Consider the following 6237-nt stretch of genomic DNA (forward strand, 5'->3'; position numbering starts at 1 on the left):
GTTAACTATACTCATCATTACATATCACTCTATGCTGATGCATCCCTGTCACATGTAGACAGTGTCTCCTAATGTAACTATTTGTGATGATATCAGTACATTGTGTCTAAAATGAATTGGTCTAAGTCTATATTACTGCCATTACATTTCTCAGAACATTCCTGTAAGTAAGTGGCCAGGTGGCTCCTGGGGTTACTGTGCCACTAAGAGCTGGAAGAGTATGAGGAATACCGCTACTCTCTTGGCTAATTGTGCTGATGTAGTGTCATGACCCAGACTCTAACCTGCGATCCTAGAGCTCAGCATGCACTTGGATGGGCACCTTGAGCCACCTGGGTGGTCCCTATTCAGTAATTGAGCTCAAAATTAGACTTGACCTGTGGTGAACAGAAAAGGTCACGAATACTCATGCAGTGAGGCTGTGGAGTCTGGACCATGAGATTACTATGCTAAAGGACTACTAGCACTGTAACTATTTCCATATAGTGAGTTCGCCAAAGGGAAATGAGTGTGGTGATCCAGTTAAACTGGAAAAATAAATCTCTCAGTACTTGCGAATTTGGCACAGGACTGGAGTGGTGGAGGACACACAAGGTTTATGAAGACTTGAACAGATGGACTCGTTCTGCCAGTTTGCTTAAAGCTTGCGTCTCCATAATAAAAAATAATGTGCTTCCTCACTTTGTTAATTCTATCATTCTTTTCTTCCATATGACAGTTCCTACAATTTTATCAAAAGCGGAGCCTAGCTCAGCCAAATTTCAAATTTTATTGCTACTGCTTTGCTTTACAAACATTGTCTAGTTTCATTCTAACTCTCTTTTGTCTTTCAATCTACTCGAAAAAAGTCTGTGCTCACTGTGCTCATTTTCAAGATGTGATTTTTACTCCTGTTCCCATTGTGGCATTGTCGATTTAATTACACAATTAAAACTCTCCTATTTTCCATAATGATAAACTCCTTATATGTTACCATCCTTTCTCTGCTTCACTTCTTCCTCAGTTCTAGTAGTTTGTTTTTAAGAGAGTAATGAGTAATCTTCATTCATTCTTGGACAGTTTAAACCATTGTAGCCTTGATACAAGTTGCCTGGCTCTTTCCTCACTTGTAATTTGTGTCTGATAATTACAGCATTCCACTGAGGGACAAGATTGTTTGTCACTCAATAGACAATCATCATCCAGACTTCAGGGCCAGAGGAAATCCCCATTTAACTATTATGGGCTTTATACAACCCCTTACCGACGAGCATCACTATTTGGAATTGACTGTTACTGTCAGCGTTGGGGAAAATACAAAATTGGCATATTTTTACATTTCTTTGGTTCATTTTTTGCATAGAGACTGGAACGAGGAAAACAAAGGAATCTTCATTGATTGATTGTAATAAAACAGATCATAGCAATAGAAGTCAGTTCAGCATATTCTTTCATTAAAGAGACATACAGTTACAACATTGTCTACAAGCCTTGAGCACCCTGGACAGTTCCCTAAATACAAGATATGATGTTATACATGATCAATAAGATGTCCTAAGCAAGTAATGAAGTTTTATAATGGCACAAAATGTCTGCTTTGTAATTACCTAAAAACTTATATATTACTATTTAGAATTTTGTGTACTTTTGAAAAAAAAACACATTGAAGAAGATAGCAGATCTCTTTACACTGGTTTGAAAAGGGTTACATAGCTTTCAGGAGCCAAGTGTAGGGCACTTCACAAATTAGAAATATTGTCCTATTAGCATAGTAATGTTGCATTAGGTAGACAGAGAAATTAATTGAATCCTCTTAACTCATAAAAATTAAATGCATTTTGTTGCATGGTCCAATTAAAAAAAAACATTTGCCTCAAACTATGTACAAATATAGGATAATTACATTTAAATGAAATGACACAGGAACACACTGTGAAATATGTTGTCGTCAGCATCATCATTATTACATTACTACATGATTACATTATTACAAAATTGCACTTTTCACAAAATAAAATTGTACCTTTCATGGTGACTTTTATGGGGAATCCACACAGAGTTCCAGATAATACTTCAATGGGACCCTGAAAATCATGAATATGAAAAACAATTCCCCTAAGTCACCATCTTCTGGCTTTGTTGCTTTGGTCAACATGCATGAAAAGCCAGTAGCTTGCTCACAGCTAGTTAGCTATGTTCATGTTCAGAAGTTAAAAAAGAGAGAATAGAATCTATAAGCTCAAGATGTCTTTCAATGTAAAAACACGGTACTTAAAAATAATATTAATCTGTCATTTTATCTCAGAATAATTTCATAAACAATCTCTGTTTTTATTTACCATAATTTGGTTTGCTTGATGTACTCCTGAAAGAAATTCATATCGCTGACAGTATGATGTCTTTGGTGTTAGAAACCGCCATATTTTTTTACTAACCACCTACAGTGCCTTGCGAAAGTATTCGGCCCCCTTGAACTTTTCAACCTTTTGCCACATTTCAGGCTTCAAACATAAAGATATAAATTTTTTATTTTATGTGAAGAATCACCAACAAGTGGGACACAATTGTGAAGTGGAACGAAATCTATTGGATTTTTAAAACTTTTTTAACTAATAAAAAAATGAAAAGTGGGGCGTGCGAAATTATTCGGCCCCTTTACTTTCAGTGCAGCAAACTCACTCCAGAAGTTCAGCGAGGATCTCTGAATGATCCAATGTTGTCCTAAATGACTGATGGTGATAAATAGAATCCACCTGTGTGTAATCAAGTCTCTGTATAAATGCACCTGCTCTGTGATAGTCTCAAGGTTCTGTTGAAAGCGCAGAGAGCATCATGAAGACCAAGGAACACACCAGGCAGGTCCGTAATACTGTTGTGGAGAAGTTTAAAGCCGGATTTGGATACAAAAAGATTTCCCAAGCTTCAAACATCCCAAGGAGCACTGTGCAAGCGATCATCTTGAAATGGAAGGAGTATCAGACCACTGCAAATCTACCAAGACCTGGCCGTCCCTCTAAACTTTCAGCTCAGACAAGGAGAAGACTGATCAGAGATGCAGCCAAGAGGTCCATGATCACTCTGGATGAACTGCAGAGAACTACAGCTGAGGTGGGAGAGTCTGTCCATAGGACAACAATCAGTCTTACACTGCACAAATCTGGCCTTTATGGAAGAGTGGCAAGAAGAAAGCCATTTCTCAAAGATATCCATAAAAAGTCTCGTCTAAAGTTTGCCACAAGCCACCTGGGAGACACCCCAAACATGTGGAAGAAGGTGCTCTGGTCAGATGAAACCAAAATTTCATCTTAACGCAAGGGGGCCGAATAATTTTGCACGCCCCACTTTTCATTTTTTTATTAGTTAAAAAAGTTTCAAAAATCCAATAGCTTTCGTTCCACTTCACAATTGTGACCCACTTGTTGGTGATTCTTCACATAAAATAAAAAATTTATATCTTTATGTTTGAAGCCTGAAATGTGGCAAAAGGTTGAAAAGTTCAAGGGGGCCGAATACTTTCGCAAGGCACTGTAATTAGTTCATTCCTTCACAAACTCTGCACAAAGCTTGAGCTTCAACTATATTAAAAGAAGTGTATATTATCTACAGATTTATAGAATTTAAGAATTAGGAAATCAATGAGAGGTTACATTTTTATCTTAAATATACAGTTTGCCAAATATCGCACACTAAGTATATCTTTCAACCATTTTCTTCTGGCTTGCATATTCCAACAGGAATGCTACTTGAACAGAAATAATTCAAGTGAACACATTTGGCATTCATTGTACACACCAAAAGGCCTATGGGCAGTTTGATGAGTCAGTAAACAACATCAATGCCACATCCGTTATATTTCATTGTTGTGTTCAAATAATTTAATGCAGCTTGGAACAAGGCAAAAGCTTCATGAATTCGTCTTATTTAAAATGACAGTGGATATAAAATTTGATGGGTATACAAACAGACGCATGGTGTGCAAATATCCAGAATTGAAATTCTATTTTTGGTTATGACTCACATTATTCTGCCTTAAATATAACTCAAATGCTAAAATTGATTTTATGTTTACAACATGATCATTGATTTCTGTCATATTTTATTATCTGATTATTTATTAGGCTGCAAGATCAAGATGACATGGTGGGTAACACTGTCACATCACAACTAAAGAGTTCTGGGTCTGAATTTGGCTCTGCTGGTGTGGAATTTGTATGTTCTCCCTATGCTCTCAGGGGTTATCTCCGGGCCCTCCTATTAAAGTCACACAGTCTATACAATGTTACAGTGACACCCACTCAGAATGCGTCCACTTCTTACACTGCCTGCTAGAGGGAGAGAAACAGTAATCAACTATCAGGAACAGCTGCATTGAAGAAACATCCCCAAATTGCTTCTTGTACAGAAGGGGACACTACTGATCCTACTCATGGATAGTGAAACCAAACACCTTCGGGAGGTATTTCTCTCAAAGTAACAATCTATTGAAATTATCTCGGGGAAGTACAGTCTTCAAAATGTCCAAGGACATGATGCCCAGTTTGATGGCTGTCACTTAATTGTCTCACATGGGAGTAAATGTACGCGTTCCCTATGAACATCCCTGTGCCATTCCATCTAGGGTGTACTCCTGGATTGTGTCCTCAGACTCACCACAATCCTCTAGGTAATAGCAATTTTTAACAAGGGACAGACACTTCTTTTAAATTACCATACTTTTACTTTGAACTATCCCAGGAGAACAGGGGTGTTTTTAACAACCAGTTTCACATAGCTCCCTTTCTCTCTTTCTTTGCCTGCTTTATTGATGTTGCATAATCCATGATCAGGAAGATATTAATGAATCTTTGGCAGGAAAGCCATATGGATAATGGTTGGATTTTCTCATCAAAGATGTTTTTCACAACAAGGTTAAGACTAGACAAAACACAGCTAAAGACTTAATGACTCAACAACCTGCTGTGCAGCACATCACTAGATGACTTTAATGTTCCTGTTAAAAAATCCCACACAGCAGGAAACAAAGTTCTTTGTCATACAGAATACTAATCATATGGATCCTGTGACATACTTAACCAGCTATCTTTCTCTTATGCATAAGCCCAATAATGTTCCAATATGTCTCCAAATTTATTTTAACAAGCATGATGGTATGCTTCAGGATCCTACTGAACCATGAATTCTCCAACATGGTGATGTTGGGGAGGGAGTTTATGTTCTGATGTAATGTATACTGATTCACCTTAGGTATGGGAAAGGCATCTCAGATACTGTTTTCAATACCATCTGTAACAGATGCCAACCCATCTGTCATTTTAAATGCTTGCTTTGCCTTCTGTGCTTTGACAAACACAATATTGAAATATATATATATATATTTTAATTTTCTGAACAGCTAACAGGCATTTTCATACTGAAAACAAAATCATAAAGCAAATGACATACTGCACATTGTCCATTAAACATATGTTTTACTTCTAAAAAACGGATTTATAATTAATTAAAAGTCAACCATATACACATTTTTCCAACTGCAGATACGTAGACCAATAAAGAAAATTAATGAAAAAGGAAAACTTCTGATTGATGCAAAACATAATCTATATAACTCAATGGTGCAGTCCTGTCATACTGTAACATGCAGGTAATCCTTTCTTTTTGTGGCACAAAACCATGCTTGTTTTTTATCCATTCGATTTTTAAACATCTGAGCTTTTTGGGGCTGTGACATTTTTTGAAAGAGAGAACTCGCAACTATACCAACTGTTCAACTGAAAGCATTTTAATCGTACGTACAGTATCACACTTCCCCATGAGTTTAGCGTACTCGGTTTGCCAGCACACCTCTTAGGCACATCAACACTTAGGAACAGGTAATAGGTTTATTCCATGCTGAAAAGAGAAGAAAGAAAACACAACATATAGGCCGTGGAGCCTTCTTCAGGTGTGAGAAAGACAGAGCAGTAAGCAAAGGTAATGAAACAAAGGAGAACAAAAACTGGGAGAGAGGAGGAGCGAGAGGTCGAAGCAGGGGACAGACAGAGTGGTCAATCAGGTAGTGTGAAGTCAGGATAGGTGAAGAGAGGTGTGAAATGAAACCTACAATGAATAGAGAGACTTTAGAAGAAAATTACAGTAGTCTGTCGTTGAGAAAAGGGGAAAGGTGTGATCCTAGCTGCAGAATAATTTTAGTTTCTGTAGTCTTTCTGATGTGGGAGTTAGGAAAACTATCTTTGAGAACACAGACAGAGAAATTAGTGT

At 37.3% G+C, this 6237-nt stretch overlaps 1 non-coding gene across 1 annotated transcript; it reads right to left on the reverse strand.

Annotated features, from left to right (window-relative positions):
• Positions 1-4269: 4269 nt before the first annotated feature.
• LOC138237898 (small nucleolar RNA U3) lies at positions 4270-4489 on the reverse strand. The gene has a single exon (XR_011189219.1). It is a non-coding gene; the product is annotated as a small nucleolar RNA U3 (small nucleolar RNA).
• Between the last annotated feature and the right edge of the window lie 1748 nt (positions 4490-6237).

Source organism: Lepisosteus oculatus, chromosome 3 (assembly GCF_040954835.1).
Source record: "Lepisosteus oculatus isolate fLepOcu1 chromosome 3, fLepOcu1.hap2, whole genome shotgun sequence".
Classification (NCBI taxonomy): Eukaryota; Metazoa; Chordata; class Actinopteri; order Semionotiformes; family Lepisosteidae; genus Lepisosteus; species Lepisosteus oculatus.